A 22372-nucleotide genomic window follows, 5' to 3' on the forward strand; every position below is an offset into this window, starting at 1 on the left:
GAACAACATCTATTCCCAGGATATTCAGTTCTTAGCTGTTGCCACCTATATGTCAAGCCATTGGCTGTTACCCTTCACATCCAGCAGTCCCAGGAATTTAAAACCCTTTGCAACAACAAGGAAGGCACAGCAAAGCAAAATTACGTGAAAGGCTAACATGAGGGGCTATGCTTCAAAGTCCTACCTGAGATGACAAAGAAAAAAGACATCTAGAAATTTGACAAAGATACTTTTAACTTTTACAGGGATCCCATAATGTAATATGGAAACTGCAAAAACAGATTAACCCCAAGAGCAGCTACGTTGATTAAATGATTTAGCAATGGCTACTCTCAGCAAACAGACTATAAAACTCTGAAAATGCATGCTGTCAAAGACTTGTCATATGCCTCGCAGTACGTTCACTACCAAAACATTGCAAGTTTCTTTATAAAAGTGAAACAAAAAAATACTACTCAAAGGTTTATTAAAAGAAAGGTGTTGCTCAGGGATTTTTCCAACGGGGACTTCATTTCTCTCCACAAATTGTCTACAGTAGTTGTCTAAACACTGGACTTAATTTTGTTCTTATATACTAAATAAATATTTACAGTTACTTTGTACTACTAATTTTTATGTAGTAAAATTACCTATATATCTGTGAAATAAAATCGCTTTTTCCCTTCAATTCTCCTCTCTAAAAGAAGCCTTTCTTAAAGGTGGATTCTAGAGTGATGCTCTAGAACACCACCAAATAAAACAGCTTTTATGATACATAACTGGACTCTATTTTCTTCCCAATACAGTTTAACAAAAAAACCCACATCATGGGATGGAAACTCACAGTTTAAGGGATAACAATAGCCACTCCATCAGTCCTATCAGTTTTAAAAGAGTCTATAAATAACCAGCAAATGCAGGAGAAATAAACCGAGGGATAGCATTGGTATACCATCTTTAAGGAAACACCAAAGCAGAAGACAACAGCAGATTATCTTTCATCTTCACTTCTCAAGATTATAAACAGTAATTATCTTCTCTTACATCATCCCTGCTTTGGAAAAAATTAATGTTCCCTTATCTCTACATCTCTATGGTATATTTTATAAACTCAAAATGAATCAATAACATGGGATAAAAAGGGAGAAGAAAGAGTGAGTACATTACCATGAACACAGTGTTACTCCAGGCCAAAAGAGTTTAAAGGAAACGGCATTCAATGCTGGGGAAGTCACAGAAAGTTTGTGAAATGCTATAACCTGTAAGTAAAGCTTTCTTTTAAGTCTACAGGATACCCACTTGCTCTTTTTCAGAGTCTTTATTTTTCAACTGTTTTTTCTTGGAAACAAGAAATGATACAGGATGTTTTAAGTAAGAAACAACTTCAATTTTATACAAGTGAAATTTTCCAAATTTTGTTCTTGGAAGGAGTAGCAAGTCAGTCCAACAAGACTGAAGTCCTCTTTCATCAGTATAAAAGCAAGTTTGCTGGAAATCTTTCCTAGATGAAGAAATACTGAAACCCCTGATGATACGCCACCTTGAAGCAATCTCAGCTTGAACCAAATACAATAAATGACATCAATGACACTGCCCCACTAATTTATCAAAAGAATTAAAAATATATTTTTTCCTCCCTTTATAATAGTACTAGTCACTCTAAGCAGTTAAGAAGCTGAGTTATGTAGTGTACAGCGGAGTTAAAATACTTTGCATGCTTTCCTTGGAACATGCTGAAGGATGCAGTAGATAGGACCTGGCACAGTATACATGTACGCTTAGTCTTCCAAAAATGTGTTGCATTATATCTTTCTTTCAGCATTAAGAACTAAAAAGGAAGACTAGAAAGGAAGAAAAAGTAAAGAGTTGCACGTTGTCACCTACCATCCAAGATGAAAAATAATCTTATTTTGATTCCATTTTAAAACTTTCACATTTGACATATAAAGCTCTTTGTGTGGGGAGAAGGCAAGAGGCCAAATGTTAACTTGCTTACCAACTATTTCATATTTGAAGGAAATGTGCCGAGTAGCTGCTAAGCTGGAACATTTGAAAAACGTATGCAGCGTGGCTGGACACCCCTGTGTTTGGCAACAATGTTAATGATGAAGATGTTGGCTTCCCAAACTGCTTGCATATTCATATTGTGGTGTGATTTCCTGATTTCCTTTGCTACAGACCTCTTTATCGTCTACCTATCACGGCTTCGAAGGAGCTAGGTGACTACCCCAGGAAAAAACAAAGTTGCCCTGCAAATGGCTGATATTACTAAAAAAGTATGCTAAATATTTTTTTTTTTTTAATTTAGATTAAAGAATAACAGGGCACTGTATGCTGTACCTAAACAGCTCTAGGGTTGAGGTCAAAAATTACCTAGATTTAAAAAAACCCAAAACATCTGAGAAACAAAGCACAAGGTAGCTCAATATTGAAGCATTTACAAAATATGCTGAAACCACATTTTTAGTCTTCTGTATCTTGAAATTATCTGAGGATTATCACTATTTGAAAATTTTTGTGACATAAAGGAAAAATGTACTTACTCTTCTGAGAATCACTTGAATTGGTAAGGGTTTTAAGAGTAAGCATTTTCAAAGATTAAGCTTACTCAGAGTTTTATACAGAAAATAAAAATGCCACTTGGGGAAAGATCAATAGCTTTTGTAATGTAATACTTGATTTAGCTATAAAGTACAGACATACAGAGAATTTTTATCATTTTTACTCACCTCTTATAGAACATATGATACATTCTGCAGTAACCATTAATGTGAACAAGTCTGCACAGCAATCTTGAGTCCTTTGATGTAATACTGGTTTTGAGTGCTCATGTGTTTAGTACAAAGTTCCCAATACTAGAAGAAAACATGAGGTCTTTTCCTGGCAGATCAAGATGATCCCAATTTTAATGTTTTTTCACAGTTATAAATAGTAACAATAGTTTTGCTTTTTTCTCTGCAATACTATTAACTCCATACCTCCCAAGAAACAGAGTTTAAAACCTTAAGAACCTTAAAAATCTGTTACAGAGATGTTAAGGATCTACAGCTGTAAATGACATGAAAGGAAAGCCAGGATGATGACAAATACAAATTAAAAAATAATTTTTTTTTATTATAATTTTTCATTACAGAAAACTGGTGATTTTCAGTCCGGGGATAAAATATGTGATTCACTTGAACAAGTCAGACATCTGCAGTATCCTAATTAGTCACTTAAAGTTCCTTTATAGTGAAAAAGATATTAGGTATTTTTAGAGAGCAACTTCATCCTGAACTAGACGTTTAAAATAAGTCAGATGAATCACATCTATGAATTTGTCTGAAGTTCATCAACTGTGGACATCAGCAACGGAGCTTTAGGGACACTGGTTTTGGTCTGCATGTTCACAGTACAGACATCCTCAGAAAAGCAAGATGAATCCTGCTCTGATGAGTGAAGAACACCATTACCAATTGGGCAACTTCCATTTTAGGGCTAAGCAAAAGCCAAGACTAAAGAATGACTCAGTAAATTTGGTTCCTGCTCTGATCTCAAAGCAATACAACTATACACAAAGGCGGCTTTGTACTCTGGGTGTGTGTCAGCTCCATTCATCTTCCTCAAAGTATGTAAAATATAATCTAGCAAACTACGCGCAGATAAGTAGGGGGAAGGGAGCTGGCAAAACTATTTAAGATTATGTAAAAATTTCAAGGGAATTATGAAGAAAGGAAGCAAATGAAATTGCACAGACAATAACAAAATGAATGGATTCATTCCCAGCACTCATGATCTCATTGCTTAAGGAATAAATAAAACTGACTTTCTGATAGGGACTCACTGCCCCTTTAATACTTTGCTCTTGAACATATGCAAAATCTACACATGCTGTATTTATTTGAACGAGCTCCATATCATATCCAAATTCCTTGTCTAAATTTATTACTGTTAGTCTGAAATGTGGAGCTGGAACCTGCAAACGAAACATTTCCATTTCATGGAATACCTTTGATTTCTACAGAAAAATATTTTTTTCTGCTATAATAAGTATCATCATGAATTTTGTAAAAACTATGTGTTAAATTTATGGTTATCTTCTACCAGTGCTTTCCAAAAAACATTAAAAAATTGTGGATAAATGATGCTACCAAACTTAACAAGTTACGTGGGATTTATTAATATATTAAGACAACTGACCTTCCCTCACTTTCTGGTTGAGGACGTTGTAACACCTTTCTGTGGTTTCCATCTGGCTGTACATCAAAAACTTTACATACAAGGTTAATATTAGGATATCTTCATGTCTTCTGGATAGCATTCTTCTAAACACTTAATCCTGACTCTGTATCAATTCATAGATGAGGTTAATACAAACAGCTTTAGCATCTCAAAAGTAAAGCTTTTGGTCATCAAAATAGGCATCACATTGTCTGGGAGATATAAACAGCAGAACAGTCCATTTTGCATAATGAGTTTAACATTTTTTCTTGTATTTGCAGTAAAAATCGGCCATCACTCTCTATTTAACCATAATACAGTAACTACAGAGGCGCACTTGTGAGCAAAAGGAAAATACGGTAAGCCAGAAGAAAGTTTTAAAAGATTTCTTTTAGCTTTATGACTAGAGATATGGACAGATGGACAAAAAAAAAGGACAGATAGCTTAGAAATGTGTATTTATTTAATATTTATATTAGATTCTATGAAAAATTATTGTGGTTACTATATTACATGTCATCTCAAAAAATTCTCAAGTACCTCTCACTCTCATAATATTTTCCACTATTGTTATTTGCAGATAGCTTGTTTTAAAACCCAGTTTAGGTACAGCCACTTGCACCCAGGATAGGTAATCTAGCACTGAATAACTAAAGAGTTGCCTTACAAATAATCTGACTCCCTGAAATTGCACTCCTTCCACTCCACTGAAAGCCCTCCCATGCTAGGCTTATGTGTTGTTTGGTCTTGTGGCCAGAAACTCCTGTTTTTTTGCTCAAAGGCTCTTTATGGTCATGGGTGGAGGCTGGCTTGGAGTGGTATGGGCACAACATGCCTTGCACGCTTTCTCACCATCCTGGGTGTAGAAGAGGGTTGGAGGATCCAGTCCTGCTCCTACTGGTCAAAATGGAATGGCATAAGGTGAAAGGGGCTGTTTCAACTCAAAGTTCACCAGATCAATCCTAGACATAATCATCTTCAGTGAAACTCAATTCCCAGACATATTCTATCTATTCACCCAACTACAACATGTTCAGAATTATTCACTTTACAGTCATGACTTATTAAGCAATACTTCTAGTAAAGGTTGTCAAACTGAACAGCAGGTCAGTTTGGAAACAGCTAGGGACCAGCCCTCTTGTTCACTGGTTTTAACTAGTAAATGCATGGAAGCATTAAAATTAATTAATTAAAATTATTTAAAATTAAATTACATGGTACTACGTGTATGTAGATTGCTCTGCTTGGCACGTGACTGGAGAATACACAGTTACTTGAATTTACTTTGTCTGTTCAAGTCCACTGTAATGAGAGAACAACATAGAGTGGTATTCAAAAAATGTATTCTTGCTTCCTTAACACAAGAAGTGTGCATATAGATACTTCACATTCAACTTGTGGCATTTATGCCACTGAGTCTAATGCTGTGGTTAGATTTTTAGTCTTTTGGAAAAGTCTTTCTAATTTGATAATTGCAAGACATGGAACTCCAGATAAAAATCACATCACGAAATTCAGGGAATGAGTGAGTCATACATTGAGTTCAAAAGGAAATGCTTCCCTCAGAAAAAGTGACCAGTATGCATTACATACAATCTGCGTGTGTTTTTAGAAAGACAAAAGTACATTTCTCTCTAAGCTCAAAATAACTGATAAGAGAGATGTCTCTCTCAACTCCACTGTCTGAATTTGGCTGCCTGCTGCCTCTTGAACAGCCCAGGCTTCCCAACCAGAAAGAGAATGGGACTTCAATATTCAAAACTCCTACCTGGGTTCTGTTACTAATTTGGCACCTGAGCATGACCGAGTGTAAACGAAGGCTGAATTAATCATGTTTTAAGGCTCATTTCACAATTGTTGCAAGGCTTATGGGGTTATTTGCACTGATACTAAACCAGTGCAAAGTTTGTGCGCGATGATGCCATGATGCACACTAGCTGTGTATACCCAGCTTGCACAGGCTGGGGGAGGAAAAAGCAAAATCAAAACTGCACAATGTGCCCAGGTATGCAAAGTAAGGAGACCCTAACAATTGCTGTATGAATTGAAAGGTTTTGAACAAAAGCATTACAATTTTCTTTTTATTTTATCGCGACTTCATTCACGACACTCAGAACAGAATTTGGCCCAGTGTGAATATTTTCTTAGCCAATGTTAACGTTAATGACTGACACTTGCTATTTATTTAACTATGCAAAATTTTCTATGCTGCTATTCATTATTGTTTCTTAATTTCTTTAAATATGAACAAATTTATCTTCATAGTAGCCTTGTGAGCATTATCTCCACTATATGCATGCAAAATAGAATCACAAAAAGATTACTTTCCCAGAGGAAGTTTGTTTAATTGTCAAATGCTTCTTTTTTTTCCCTCTACTTTCGCTTTTCTCTTTCTAATGTTAGACAGGAAAAGGAAAACGTGAAGATTCCAGGATTTAACAAAATGATTTAGCATTTGGAATTAAGTTGATTTGAACCATCAGCTAATTTGGCTAATTTGGAACATTATAATAACCTATTTAGTTAGTCCCTTACAGCATGTCCATTGATAAATATACCACAAAATTATTAAGTGTTTACATAAAACCAAAGAAACATGTGCTGTCATTAATTCAAAACAATCACCACCATCCAAAGCTACTACAGGAGTTCTCTCATTAAACATCCCCTTTCCCTTCTCTGGAAAAAAAATGAAATCTCAAAAAATGTATTTCTGAATTGCCTAAAACTTTCATAGTAAAAGCAGTTACATTTCATTTTGAATAAGAAGCAGAACTGAAACTTTGAGATGAAACTTTACTAATATATCATTTAAAAGCAGAAAATTCAAAATTTTAATTTGTGAACAAAATCTCCCAGATTTTGTTAGTTTGGTTGAGATCGTAGGAATACTTTGAGAATTTCAAGGCTGAAAGTCAAAGTGAAACTTACTGAGTTATGAAAAACTCCGCAAGCATATGCTGGCAGCTTTTAGTATCTGAAATGTAGATGTTCTGTACCAGTGAAACCACGGTTTCTTAATAGTGACCTTCCAATAAATTAAATCTTGAATAATCTCAGCCATTTCACGGCAAAACAAACGAAGTTGTTTTGGGGAGCCTCGTCAAATCATCATAGCTTACCTTTAACAGAAGAAACAGGTCCTACGTATCCTAGTCTCTTGCTCTGCAGCACTGATTGCCCCCCCCAACACCCCTTACTACTACAGCTCCTACATGCAATTTTAAAAAATGAGGTACCATTACAATAGTTTTGATGGGAATTTTTTTTAAAGGCTGAGATGAGGGGAAGGAGAGCAAAGAGCACCTACAGTATATGGATTAATTTCCATAAGCGTTACTGATAGTTTATCCTGTTTCCTAATGAAAGCAAAAAACCCCCACCGTGTCTCTATTAAAAAGCAATCAGATTTGGTATCCTGGTGACACTTTAAAGAGCACATTATGTGGGAAAACAAAATAAACATTTACCCTGGCAAATGAAAGTGAATTTGGGTTTTGACATACTTGGCAAGAAGGTAGAATTATATTCATGTCAAGTATGCAGAAAAACTAATATAATATTTAAATATTTGCTTAAGTAATATAGAATTTAAAACAACACATTAGAAGAAACATTTTTTGCAAAATATTTTTAAGTTTTTCAGTATAGGACATGCCATAAAACTACTATGTTAGCTGAAATTTCAGACTTCTACAGCCTTTGTTACACATTCCCTTCACTTGTAAAGTAGTAAAGAGTCTTCATCTTCTACTGACAAGTCTTTATTTATATTTCCAAGACAAAGGCAGTTCTTATACTGATGGTTTAAACTGATAATGAATATATGCAGCTTTCCAAAGAAACAGCCCTTGAGAATCTGAATCTTACAAATATTGATATAATGAGCTAATGTTAACACTATCTCAGCTAAATCCTACAGCACTCTTCTACTGTTTGACATTATATGCGTGCAATTAGTTTAAAACTCCTTTAGTTTACAATAAGACGTAATTCAGTGAGGACAGATCTTTATATCAATCAGAAAGTATCTGATTGCTGCATGTCAATCACCTCTGAAATTCTAAACTATACTTAATAATGTAGCACTAATTCATAAACTGAGCTGGATGCTGGATGCTAATTTTAGTTGCAAAAGTAACCATTTTTATGCAGTGTCTAAATATGCAGATATTGGACTTTCCTTTTTGGGTGTAAATCTAAATTCACATTAGCCACACATATCCACAAAAATCAAATTTACCAGTGTATCAGAATTATAAATTATTATGAAGCCTGAGGTACAATATTCTGAGTTACTAAGAGGATTTTAAAATATTTATTTTAAGAAAAAGCTTTGCTTAATTTTATCTCATTTGGAGAGATATGCATAATTAGAAAGTATTTTGAAACATTTCTAAATTGCCATAATAATCCCATAATAATTCAAAGCAACACCACCAGTTTTCATTGTAAATGTACATTGTAGAAATGTGTCATTTTAATATCACTTGAAAATAAATAATTTAAATGTAACCTGACTTGTAAATTTAATTATGAACTATTAAACTAACTGCTTGGATTTTCAGTTCTTCTAAATCAGCACAGCTCTTCTGAGTTCCATCATAAGAGAGAAGCCACTGTTTATTTCAAATCAGCAATTAAAAGCAATATAAAGAGTATTCAGACTGTAAGACATAAACAAAAAGGGCTAGTTTGGGGAATTTGACTTTCAATCTTCTTAATTTGCTGTGTCTGATACACAAACTGCTATGCTGCATTAATAATAGATTTTCAATATAGTATTCATTCATCCAGCCTGTTATAAATTTAACAAGACACTATTCCCTAAGAAGGCACATTCTTAAAATTGCTTGCAATGAAAACAATACCTTCCAAAGATGTTAGCACCGTTCAAGTCAACGTGCAAAATTTTCAGTCATTTACAAAACAGGAAAACACATAACATTTTTAAATACAGAAATAATAATTTTTTTTATTCTACTTTTATTCTACAGGTGGTCAAATTATTTTAAAAGGTAGAAAGCTTTGAATTCAAGAGCTTACCAAGAGATATCCCAGAATCCTACTGCCAGGATAATCTCCTGAAAAGGAAGCCATGGCTCTAATTCCTGGTCAAAATCAGTTATAAAGATATTGAATATATGCCATAGTTCACATTGATGTTCTTATTGCTGGACACTGACAGCTTTGTAAATTTAACCTGAAAATGAAAATAATTTGATTTTGAATATGTCAAAATCTGTTCATATTCCTAAGGATTTCTCTCATTCTATTTAGATATTCTTGGAGGTTCAGACTGTCTGAAATGGAAGGGTTAGGGTTTTTTTGGGAGGTGGAGGGGTGGCAAGGTGAATCAAAGATCTACATAAAAAAAGAAAAATTAAAAATCACATAGTCCTACTCAATGGAATAATCGAAAAATGTCTTCAGTTGAAAATATTACACATAACGATTTAACCTAATTGGGATGCAAAGAACAATACTTTTAATAACAAGATTTTGAAGCACAGTTTTGAAGGTTGAAGTCTATTTAGTATTAAAGGCGCTTACAGCGTAGCAACACTAACCACCACAGTTTGGCATCAATTACTTGACTGCGCTGTTAGAAGCTGCTGTAGATTCTCATGCGATCATATACTCTGTTGAAGAAAATTTACTCTTCATTGCTGGTTGCTTGGCTTCCTCAGAGTTTCTGAATTTTTCTGACATTTTTAGTCACATCTAGCACTTCTCAAAGATGCCAGTGTCTCTTCAGCATTTTTGCCTCTTTCTTTAAAATACAATTCAGGGTAACAAGATTAGCAGACACAGCAGTCATCTCACTAATACATTTCTTTAAATACTGGAACTAGAAATCAGATCTCCAGCCTTGGGAACATCAAGAGTTAACTCCCATTTAAGAAGGGGGTGATTAGTAGCTGGAAATCTGCCTGAGTTTAGTACATATGGGGATGCTATTACAATTTTCAGATATAAAATAATTAGCTGATGATATGAGCTGACAGCTAATACATCTACAATAAACATAAAAAAAGTATTTCCAAGCGGATGTAGAGTATGTGTTCCATTTCTAAGCTGTTTGATATGGTCTGTGTAAGGAGCGAGGACTCGATACCAGATGCTGTATGTTCTACAAGCTTTTTCTGCAGATGTCTGCAGCCTGAGAAAATCAACAGTGCTTTGAATAACACTCCTAGTAAAAGCATCTTCGTGTCAGAGTCACTATATGATATAGGATATGAATCCCACACAAGTGGATGAACTGATTTTAAATAATACCATCTGACAATGGTAGAAAAAACTCCTAGTGGGTCTGACAAAGTCCTGGAAATGGCTGTTAGCCTTGGGAAATAAAATCCAGCCATCTGACAGAGACTACCCATCCTTCTTTTGTTTGATCAAATGGAAAACCAAATTTAATGATTGCTTCCGAAGTTCCAGAGGCAAAGTTTCAACAGCACTTAACACTTCTATCAAGGAGTCCGTATCTTTGCCCCTTACATGTGCTGCTCAAAAAAGAAGAGTCTGGAAAAAATGTTTAAGATTTGTTTGAGAATAAAATATATGCATATCAATGTACTTTTTATGTTACCACTTTAAAAACAATGGCAGGAAAGCAATGTAAAGAAATCTCTTTTAGAACACCTAAAGTGTAGTGTATACGATACAGATACTATCACACCAAAGAAATTCTGAAAGACTGCCACTACCTGCATACACATTTGAAAAGAGCTACATCCTAAGTCATAAATCCATACATTCAACTGAGAAGAATATTTTTTTACTCAAAAATAAGCCTGTGGTCCCCCATCTGATAAAGATCTTACTAAATTCATATAAATGAATTTCTAAAATTTATTCCCTATGCAAAGTCAGTATTTTTTCTAGTGATAGCATTATGGTCCTGCCTTCCTTGAAAATTTAGGTCTAGCTGTGGATGTACCTTGTCAAGCCAAAGTGGCAGCAATGCCTAATTTTTGCCATGTTAAAGTTAGCTAAATGTGAAACCCAGGTTATTAAAAGGGTCAAATGCCAATCTCAAGAACATCTGTAAGATTAAATTCTGCATGTTCACTGCACGAGGACTTTAAGTAAGGTGGCTAACTGAAAATGAGAACTGTTTTTCCTGAGTATCCAAACTAAAATAACCTTTTCTGATTCATTTAATGAAAGTGTATAACTGTCTAGGTATTCTAAATTCTAATCAACGACGATAAAGCAAAATGGAAGAAAAGAGAGGAGACAAAATTTAAAGCTTGAAGGGCAAAACATACAAACAGAAACATGCAACCTTGTGTAGACTTAATAAACTATGCCAGATTATTACTCATGCTGTTCAGTTAGGAACACTGTGGGTCCATTTCTAGTGGCTTGGGTAAGGATGCATCTCCCATTTTGCAACATGTACAGCTTAATTATATTACTTTACCATTTCAACAGACACTTAAGACGCTTAAATCTTACTGCTTCTGATTCCATAGCTGCCACACATGTGTGAAGCTATCACCGAGTGCAATTTTGCACAGCAGCCAGATCATATTCTTACGGAAGAATACAGCAAGCAACATTATAGATAAAATAAACCACAATGACTGAGACAAAATGAAAGACAGAAAACCCTGTTCCTTATGTACATAAAATGTCTATCCCAGGAAATACCAGCAGTTACAGATTACAGAAAGTGCAGAAGTTGGAAAGTCCAATTATACGCTACCTAGATTTTTAAACAGTTTTTAGAAATTTGAGATGGTTTATCATCTATGTGTTTTATAAAAGTTCTTCTATTTCTACCCACCTGCTATTTTAATATCTGAAATAGGAAACTTCAGTGCAGAATCATAGAATGGTACAATAATTTACACGAGAAAAATTTTGGGACCTTTCCAGAGATGTCTAGTTCGACTCTCTGCTCAAAAGTCCAGTTAGATCAAGTGGCTCAGGACCTTGACCAGTTAAGTTTGGAATATCTCCAAAGCTGGAGATTTCCTCAACCTCTCTGGCCAACTAGTTTCAATCTTCGATCAGAATTTTTTTTTCTCCTATTATGTATCAGTCCAAATTCTGTCCTTTAGCATGCACGGTCAAGCAGGGTCTGGCTCCATCTCCTCTGTATCCTGCCATTAGTCAGCTGTAGATAGATACAAAATTTCCCTTTAGTCTCCTCTTTTTCAGGCTGAACAAGCTCTAGTCTCCCAGCCTTTCATCATATGTCAGGTGCTCCAGCCCCCTAAACTTGTTGGTGACCCTCCGCTGGACTTGCTTCAATATGTCAAATTCCTTCTTGTACTTGGGAGCCCAAAATTGGACACAGATTCCAGATGTGGTCTCACAAGTGCCAAATAAAGGGGAAGCATTATTTCCTTTGACCTGCTGGCTAACCTCTTGCTAACACAGCCCAGTATGTGGCTGGCCCACAAGCCGTACTGTTGCATGGGGTTTTTGCATCCCACATTTGCTTTTGTTGAACTTCAAGAGGTTCCCATCAGCCCATTTGTCCAGTCTATCAACAAGGTCCTTCTGAATGGCAGGCCTGCTTTCCAGAGATTTGACTGCTCCGGTATCATGACAGTATTTATTTGCCATGCTATGAATTACTGCTTGTGTTTAGTTTATAAGATTCAACAGCTAATCTTGCCTGAGTTTAATGCATAGAGAGAAAGAAATGCTTCAAGAAAATGCAGTACAAGGGGAGGCAACTACCCTGGCTAAGAGATGTCCTACGCTCACTTTAATTCCTTGCATGTTAATTTACATGGAAAGCTGATAAAACTAGAATCACATTAACATGCATACTTTGTATTCTTCACTGTACTTGTGTTCTCATTCTTACTTTTGGTACTAAAACAGTATCTCCTCTAAAAATCTGTCATGGGATCCTATTTTAGGGATAGTCTAAGTGTCAGGTTACAAGTGTAGCCCTATCAGAATGAGCTTTGAAAGCAAAAAGGCTGGTATTTCTAATATACCCCTTAATTTAACAGGAAGAAATGTGTTTACTATTAGATTATCTTAATGACCTTCACCTTAGACAACAGATCATTTCGCTAATGACATCTGAACTCCAGCGTGAATTTAGGTGGGAAGGCTTGGACCCTGGTGGCTTTGCAAATGGGAACGAACAATGACAACACTTGTCCTTAGTAACTGGGTAATATGTAATCAAATCTTGTGACATGCTAGCTTTTAGACTGGAACTTACTCAAAGGAAGATGACGATACACACAGAGTGACTATTGAGTGAATCAAGTGATTCTCCATTTTTTGCTTAAGTGCCTGCGACAAAAGTTCACAAAATCCTACCTGAATTCAATCAACTACAATGGACAATATAGACCAGAAGCTAGCAAAATCACCTCTTTACTTCTGAGGGAAAAATTGCACTAGTCCTGGCTAATCCTGTGGTCAGTCAGAAAAAGGAAAAACAAAAGCCCAAACCATGTACAAAAGGAGAAAAGCAAAGATCAAATATACGTAAGGAGGGACAGAACAAATCTCCATTTACCCCAGGCTCCAACAGGAGCTAGCTGTGAAGGCTTAGGGAATAGTGTAACTACAAGAGAAGCTTATAACAATTATTTTCCCAAATAGTTGTACAGCACTCGGTGATCTGTGTCTCAAGCACTTCCTTAACCAAACGCAACGTCTTTGTATTCAATACCCTTCAATAGATTTTTTTTTTCCCCATTAAGTTGTGCAATTCAATAGATCTGAGCTCATTTTGGCTATATTTAGCTGGACTGCAGCCTGAAAATTACTTTCAGTGCTCCCCTATATTGTCTGCATGCCATAAACTGTGGATGGAGAGGCTATGATGACACATAGCTTGTTCACTCTGCTATCGAGAGGGTAAATGCCAAATTGAAAAATAGGGATTCTCAGTAATTTTGTAGAAGGTATTTGCAGGGCTAACCCATGAGCCTGATTAAAACTAGGTTTTTGGTTCCTGGCTGGAGTATAATACTGAGAGAGGCATTGTTATTCCCTTAGTGAATATACAGAGTAAGGAGAGGAAAAAAGGGACTTCTCCACTATACCTGTCATGTCTAGAAATAGCAGATAAATGAACCTTCAGATAAATTAAATTGGCACCACCTTAGGTTGAGAGGTATGCATCAGCCTCCTATGGATGAGGCAGGAAAAAAAATCCTTTTCTTAATATTGGTTTGTGAATGTTCTCACCTATCCGTTAAATCCAGGACCTTATTTGTTAAATCTCAGAACACTCTCTTCTGCAGTAGTTTAAATAGAAGAACACCATCAAACCCTCTTCTATTTCATGCCATAGGGAACCTTCCTCTATTGTCTTCATTTGTTAGAAGATGTTATTTTCTTCCATAGAAAGCTTTTTGTGATACGATTCCTTAAATGGAAGGAGAGAGAAATTCAGGAGTGCGCACTGAAGCTTGGTCAAACAGTGGCTGATGACCCAAGGTGCTCCTGCACCCCCGAGCTTTGAGGTGGGGAGCTAGAGAAGTGGGTGGTTATGAAGCTTTCTGCCAAAAATATGGGGTCTCTGTGCTGAGGTTTCAGTCTCACTCTTCACGATAGTGTCAGAAATCTCTTCCTTGCAACAGGTGAGAAGTGGGAATGTCATACAGTAATACTGTGTTTGAAATTTTTATGTAATTTTAATCTGCCTTACAAATCCATGGATTTTTCTTTTGAGTTTTGTGAATCCTGTGCAAAATAGTCTCAAAAATGGTGCTATGCAAGTGACTAATTCTTTCAGGAAAGCTTGAGATGTTAAAACTGTTCTCACTACAGGCCTGATTAACTTCTTACCCTAAGAAATAAACTGTTGCCATTTTTTCTTTATTCAGAAAGGACTTAAATATTAGGCTAATGGAGCTTAAAAGATCAGTAATTTGCTACGTAAAGGTTCAAAGACCTGAAGAAATAACTTTTTCCCCTCCCAAAGCATCTGATTTACATCCTGTCTTGTAGAAAAGATTTTCGTTATCACATCTCTACACAACCTCAGAAATACAAGTCATTATCAGCACTGATTTGTTTAACTACTTTAAAGTATGACAGCAATTTCAATAACCTTCTACCAATGAGACCTTTGTCAGACTTCAGCATCATTCCTTGTACCCAATTCTCCAAAGTTTAAAAAAACAATAACTGTGTTGTGAGTACCAGTATGTCACGACTAGTATATCTAAGCAACAAACGTTAAACACAGCATCACAATTAAATACAGTATTGAAATACACTTAGAAGGAGAATGTTTATTTAGTCTTACATTTGGCTCCTAATCAAATGTTCTGTGTAAATACTGTTTATATGTATGTGTGTCTACATTTAATTATAGATAGAAATTATATATATATATAGCTTCCTTCCAAAAGTTGAGTTAAAACACAGTCATTTGGGTGTCAAAAATACAAAACACAACAGCCTAGAATCTTTCTCTTCCTCAGAGAAAGTAAACAGTGGCAAAAAAACACTCAAAGAACTAAAAGACAGAAAAACAAATAACACCTTGTCCTCCCAGCAAAACTGCCTAAATTTGCAATATGAGCAACATTCATTAAAATGCTCTAAAAACAACAATATTTTACCAGGACCAAAGACCCAAACAAATAGCATGCTTTATGTATCCATAGCAATCAACCCCAATGTGAGAAAACCCTAATAATCTTAGATTTGTAGCAGTGTAAGAAGCCTCTTGGTATTACTGGCTATAACAAGAAATCTTTTCCACTTGATAGCTTTTCCCCATTCCCATGAGAAAGACACAATATTTACAGACGTATAGATAATAATGAAAAAACTGTTTCTGTTTATTTTTACTTTTGACCAATTCAACCATTACCCAAGAGAAATAGTGTTTTCCCAGTATCCCAAACATTCCCAAGCTATGTGTAATCAGAGAAACCATTAATACCAGCAGGCTTATTTTTATACCAACTAATGGTTACAAACACTTTGATGCCCAGACAGCTAATTTGCAGTTGAGACACTACTAGTTGTGCTATCTTTGCACTCCTCTGGAAACACTGGACTGAGGCAGCGAAATTAATTCCTTCTATATTTGCATTCCTAACTTTGGTAAGGTATGTTTTGCAATATCAACCAAAAAATTGCCTACAGAATAAAAGTTTTTTTCTCAATTGATGTTCCATCCACATCCTTTATAATCTTTGCATCTATGTATATCAAAAGAAGTAGACAGTATATAGGGAGCTGGTGTTGACCTTACAGTATATTAAAGATCATCATTACACTCCTTTTTTTCATATCATCAAGGTCCCACTGCATACACAGAACTACAGTCTCAAAAAGAACCACCCCGGAGGCACCAGAAGCACTCTTCCTAACATCTGATGAATTACACTCAAATGTAACTTAAATGATTTTGGGGAAGGGGGAAAAAAAAAAAAAAAAAGCAAAGAAAAAGCATTTTTCTCTGTGATCTAAGAAATGAACTTCCTCCTGGATTGTTTCTTTCTCATTTCTGAGTACAGAAGCTGGCCTAAATTACTGGGACGTTTAAACTTTTTGGCAGGTACAGTTAAGTGAAATTCAGCCCAACTTGTAGTAGAGATGAACCGAGTTCTCAGAGCAGCATGAGGGGCTGGGAAAAGGACATCCTGGGTTTTCGTCTTCACTGTGGAAAAGCAGGAACTTTCACACTCCTATTCGAGTACATTACTTAGCCATTTTAAGTCTGTTTTCAAATTCGAGACAACCTCCTCTTATTCAGCTTGGACACACAGGTGAGGATGATACTGGTTTACACTCAGGGCTACAATTATTTAGTCCACACAAGAATGTATCATAAGATATAAGGTTTTCAATGGTATGGCTTGTCCAGCATCTCATCACTGGGATCCCTTTGCCCATATTTGACAATGTTGGGTAAAGAATAAGGAATCTTATTTTCTACTCCCTTTTTTTCAAAACTTAATGTCTTAAAATGTAAGGCTTTAACTTGAGTTGTTGGTGTAAATGATACAATATTAGAAAGATTCAACTCTATATGTGGACCAGCACAAGACAAACAGATGATAGATCTGTGAGAGTACTTTTTAAAGACAGCACAAATATACAACAAGGATTAAACTCCTATTCTCAAGTGAACCTGAGCAACCATATCTACTTGTAGGCATAAATACTCCATCCCTTTACTAGTTCCCCCAAACTCAAGCCTTTTCCACTTCTAAAACTTTTTATCTTAGTCTTTTAGCCTCCACTTCTCACATATGGCCAGGACAGAAGCAGAATGGTCACTGCCAACACAGAGAAATTCCCATGCAAGATAAATACATCCAGGAGTCTACAGACCTGTGTAGCTCACTGTAAAGAAATCACAAATATTTCATCAGTTGAATAGCTCAATTAAACTCTGCTATTTATACTGTCTGGGTCTCCAGTAATTACAGTGGGAGATGAGACACCTAGCTCACATGCAAAAACCCAAACCAAATTTAAACATTTTCATCTGCAGTCAAATCTTACCCTAAAGATGCATTATTTCATAGGGTATAGCTGTTAGAATTGAAGAAGGGTTAGTGCTTATAAACTGTGATTCTAAAAATTAATAAATTATTAGAGCACAATATTGTGAGGTAACAGAAGTCACCGCTCAATTAAATGCAAATATTCTGTCCCAAAATATAGATTCTGTCAGCAAGAATCTGAAATCAGTAAGAAAGTTAAAAATACTCCTTTCTGAAGAAAAATAAGTTTATCATGAAAATCATACAGCAAAAAAGATGTGCTCTGAGAAACAATGCCCTGACACTTAGTAACATAAAACTTCTTAGTCTGTCTCTCGGCATGCAGTTTCTATTAAGTATGTGTTGTCTGTACTACAGCACTAAGCTCTCCATATGGGCTTTAAATCAAATTCCAGTTTGCTATTGATACACCCTGCATGAACAGATACTCCCTAAAGAGTAATGACCCCACACAGCACTTACACTGGCATAATTTTCACCAGTGAAATGAGCACAGTAGTACCAAAAGGCCTCAGAGCTCTTTCTAAATCATTTCCTGCTTATTTACTTTGTACATCTTTTCTAAATTAGTACAATGATTTTGAGTACTTCAACACCATCTTTCAGATCCTCCCTGAACAGAAGAGCTCATATGATCTCTTTTTCTGAATTATGCCACCAAATTTTAGCACTCTCAATTAAAAAATGCCAGGTCGATGCCCTAGGTCCAAGGGCAGCCAGAATGGAGCAGTTGTGTCCGTGCTCCTGCTCTCCAAGCCTCCCAAAGAGAGTGGCCACATCCAAGCTGTGCAGTGGAGAGAGCTCCTGGCCCAGGCTGACTCCCAGGAATCGTTTGGGACAACACTACCTGGCTCAGGTCAAAGTGTGACCCCTCAAAAGCTGATGATGTTCCAGTAGGAAGAAAGAAGTCTTGTTGGTCACTGTCTAATTTGCTACTATATGCCAAGTCTACCTTCTTTTTATGACTGAAACAGAGCAGACTTCCAGAGCATGGCTCCTCGTACCCCAAGGTGCATTCAGGTGTGTTTGGGTGTCTTGTCCAGACACAAATTAACTGTATCTGAACAAATAAATGGGACTAATTAAGACTCATGTGAAAAAAGGATATATGCCAAATGCACCTATATTTTATTGCAATCTACTGTATTTTGCACAGGGCCCATTGCATTTCTGTGAGCTTTGTACAGATTTTCCATTAACAGAAGCATGCTAATGAGCAGCACAGGAAAAATCACATCCACAATGAACTTCCTAGAACAATAACATGTATCTGTAGTTTTTAAATACCTAATGTAATTCATAGGACAATACACCTTAAAGAAACACAAGCTTCTGCCAATCCCTTTCTGTAGGGATGTAACAGTTTTAACATTTTGCTGGCATCTAGCCTGCTTTCAAGGTAGTGTACTCTTCTAGGGAAGCTATTTTCCCTCCACTGTTCATTCAAACTTGCAATGTACTATGAAAGCATTATGGTAGCTACTGCAACTGAATTATTGCTATGTAACATTTGAATGTTGGAAATACATCCCTAAACTAGCAGTCAGAGTGACAGATGAATGGTGTTTCTCTTAACCCTAGGGGAACAAAAGTGAAACAGTGCATTCACAGTGTGATGCTCCATGCATTCCCTTTAATGTCAGTTCAGATTTCTGATGGGAAGACTTTTTCCTGGTGGGGGAGGTATTAGAACTATTAAAAAAAAGATGAAAAAATGGATATTTAGAGAATGAGGGAGAAAGCTTTGCAATGACATTGGCTGAAGTTTTAAAATAGCTATACTTGATTTTAATAACAAGACGTGGAGAATTTGATAGTGGTTCTCATGCAAAAATTTAGCAGACCTGGAGTTACCAGTTACAAAATCACAGCCAAACCTGCAGTTAGTTTTACTACGGACAGGTCACCTGAGAGGTTCAGAGTAGCAACTTAAGGACACAAGCACCGAAAACTGCATCCCTACCCAGACAGCAAAATAAAGAAAAATGCAAAGATTTTAAATGGACACGCACCTTCTTCCCACACCAATTCAGCCATATCCCACAGGGATTCCAACTCTCCTCTCTAAATGATTTTTAAGAGACAGAGGAAAGCAAGATTGCAATCTACTTGCAAGGTTTTATTTCTCGTGGATTCTGTCATACAACAGGCAATAGAAGGGAAATTGAATTCCTGAGCACTACCAGCTCTGGTTATTCCAGAGCCTGGCCTGTACAATAAAAAAGGGGCGTTAGGTAGATCGCCATTATATGTGTTATTCTCAAGAGACTGTCACCTGTTATGAAGACAACTTCTGTGATCCGGATAGCTCTCCTTCATGTGCACAGTTCAATTACACCTATGAATGCAAATAGCTTATTCCACCTACAACTGTTCTTACTCTGAGGAGCAGTGTTTCACTGGTGTTTTATTGCTATCTTAGGAGGGCAAAATACTAACTGTTATGAAGTAAGACAGAGGTGCTATTCCAGTTTTTATTTTGTTTTGATTTTGCCACTACAGTTGGATGGTTTGCCACTGTTGTTTGCTACTATTGAAGTTTTTGTAATACTTCATCTAATCACAATGTATTGATAACACAATCATGTATTATGACAAAGTAATGTGAATTTTGTTCTTAATTTCTGCCCTGTATTTTAAGAGTACTCCACTTTCCTTTGCACATTGCTATTATTACTGTTTTAGAGATAGTCCCTTCGCTTCAAATTAAAACCACAGGATATGTCAATAAGTTCTGTATACAATCCTAGAAGAATGTCCTTTCTTTTTAATATAATAGCGTTAGTGGGTGGATGTTTATCAGTCAAAAGCGTAGAATTGTTTGTTCTCCTTTAGTAATGTTTGAAAGCAGGCTTGGAGCTTTGCTTACTCCTCCATCATACAAATACGGGATAGACCTCACAGAACAGCAAGCGATCTCATGAAGTCTTAGCTCTAATTTTATAAAATGTTTTAAAAGAAATGAGTATAAACAATATTTGCTTTTTGTATCATAACTGAAACCATATTGCTAAACAATCGTATCCTGTTTAGCCCATAATGACATCAGAAATATATGTTTATCATCTGCTCTGGACAACTTACCATGATTTTGGCCCAAGGCAAAGGGGAACTGAAATGATTTACAGTTGTCCAAACTAAGATAACTACACATTTCTGAGGTAATTGATACCTAAAAGGAACACTGCTTTTATATCGCAGTTCATGATTTAAGTATACTAATTCTTAAAGAACGCTGTTAAAGCGTCTATTGGATTTCCTCCAAAACATAGCATGGATTAAACAATCTACTGCACAAAGAAAATGTGATACACGAGATTAGCCCGTGCACTAACAACTCTTCCTTTAGGAATGGATCACATTTCCCACTATCTTTGTTTCCTTTCCATCCACCTCAAAGTGACAACAAAATCCCAAACAAAACAAAGCCAAAAATATGTTAAACGTTTTGAATAGCACATCTCAAGCAATCTTTCATGTTTTGTCATTAGTTTTGAAAACTAATATGAAAGAAAATACACAGTACTAACTTCATACCTGTATATAATTCAAGGATCTATTATAAAATAAGTAGATCTTGATTTTTCTTTTTTTTTTTTTTGTAACATGGAAACAGACCAAGAGTTCACAAAATGTAATAAAGTAGAGCAATAGAGAGAGAAATTACTTTTTATATATGTATATATATATATATGCGCACACACTACAGTTCATGAATTATAGTCTAGTGAGAAAAAAACAGAATATGTAGCCAGATGAAAGATAAATATTTGATTACAGGAACACATTCCTTGACAGACAAACATAGAGTGAGATTTGTCCTTCTCCAGGACAGGGAACTTCATACTTCTAGCAACTTGTGTAGTTTTTCAGACCAAAAAAATATTATGACAGAACAGAATGTAAAGTTCAGCACATTACCTGTTCATTCAGAACAGTGCCGTTATGTATTTTTGTGCATACAAGCTCAAAGGACTTCCCCGCCTTTATGCAAAACATAGCATTTTGCATAAATAAATAAGGAAGGAAGCAGAGAAGAGAAAAGAAAAGAACCATCAATTTCCAAAACACAAACAGTAGTTGGGAACAAATGTTCTATGACACTAAGTCTCAGCTGGGGAGAAATGGGACTTGTTCCAAGCCAAATTCTTAAGAGAGAAGGGATCCTTGATTAGGTTTTGATTTCTCCCCATTACAGGGGAGAAGGAAGGGGAAACAAGATTGGGAAAGTCCCAGTTTTGAAAAGGGGCTCCATTAAGAAGAAAACATGCAAATTACAACTATGGCAGGATAAAAATTTCATTATTTCTTAGAATTTTCCATGAAATCTTGAAGGTGAAATGAGGCCCTAATAGTCAAATATTAAATACACAAATATTACTGAACACATGAGCCACCTCAGCATAGAAAAGAAAATCAAAGCACCGAAAGGGTATATAAAGCACTCTAAAAATAGCAAATTTCCAACAGCCATGGATACCATATTGCTGTCTAAAAATGGGTGGAAAGTGGCTCAAACACTAGTGTGGAATTGTGAGCGTGCTCCCAGCACAATTTTGCCCTTGACCTCTAATTGCCCACACAAGACATGCTGAGGAATTGAGCAACTGAGGATGAACAGTGGCCATGGACTGTTCCTCTGTATTTGCTATGATCAAGACTACCAAAAAGACATGGTAGTCCTGTCCACCTACAGAAAATTTAGCCATAGGCATCCAAGCCAG

General features: G+C 36.0%; 1 protein-coding gene across 1 annotated transcript in view; it reads right to left on the minus strand.

The window, feature by feature from the left end:
* SUPT3H (suppressor of Ty 3 homolog (S. cerevisiae)) overlaps window positions 1–22372 on the minus strand; it is a gene marked incomplete at its 5' end in the record, with an annotated part of 89406 nt that overhangs the window by 63013 nt on the left and 4021 nt on the right. The gene's annotated exons all lie outside the window — the stretch shown is intronic.

This window comes from Cariama cristata, unplaced genomic scaffold, assembly GCF_000690535.1.
Source record: "Cariama cristata isolate BGI_N322 unplaced genomic scaffold, ASM69053v1 scaffold19001, whole genome shotgun sequence".
Classification (NCBI taxonomy): Eukaryota; Metazoa; Chordata; class Aves; order Cariamiformes; family Cariamidae; genus Cariama; species Cariama cristata.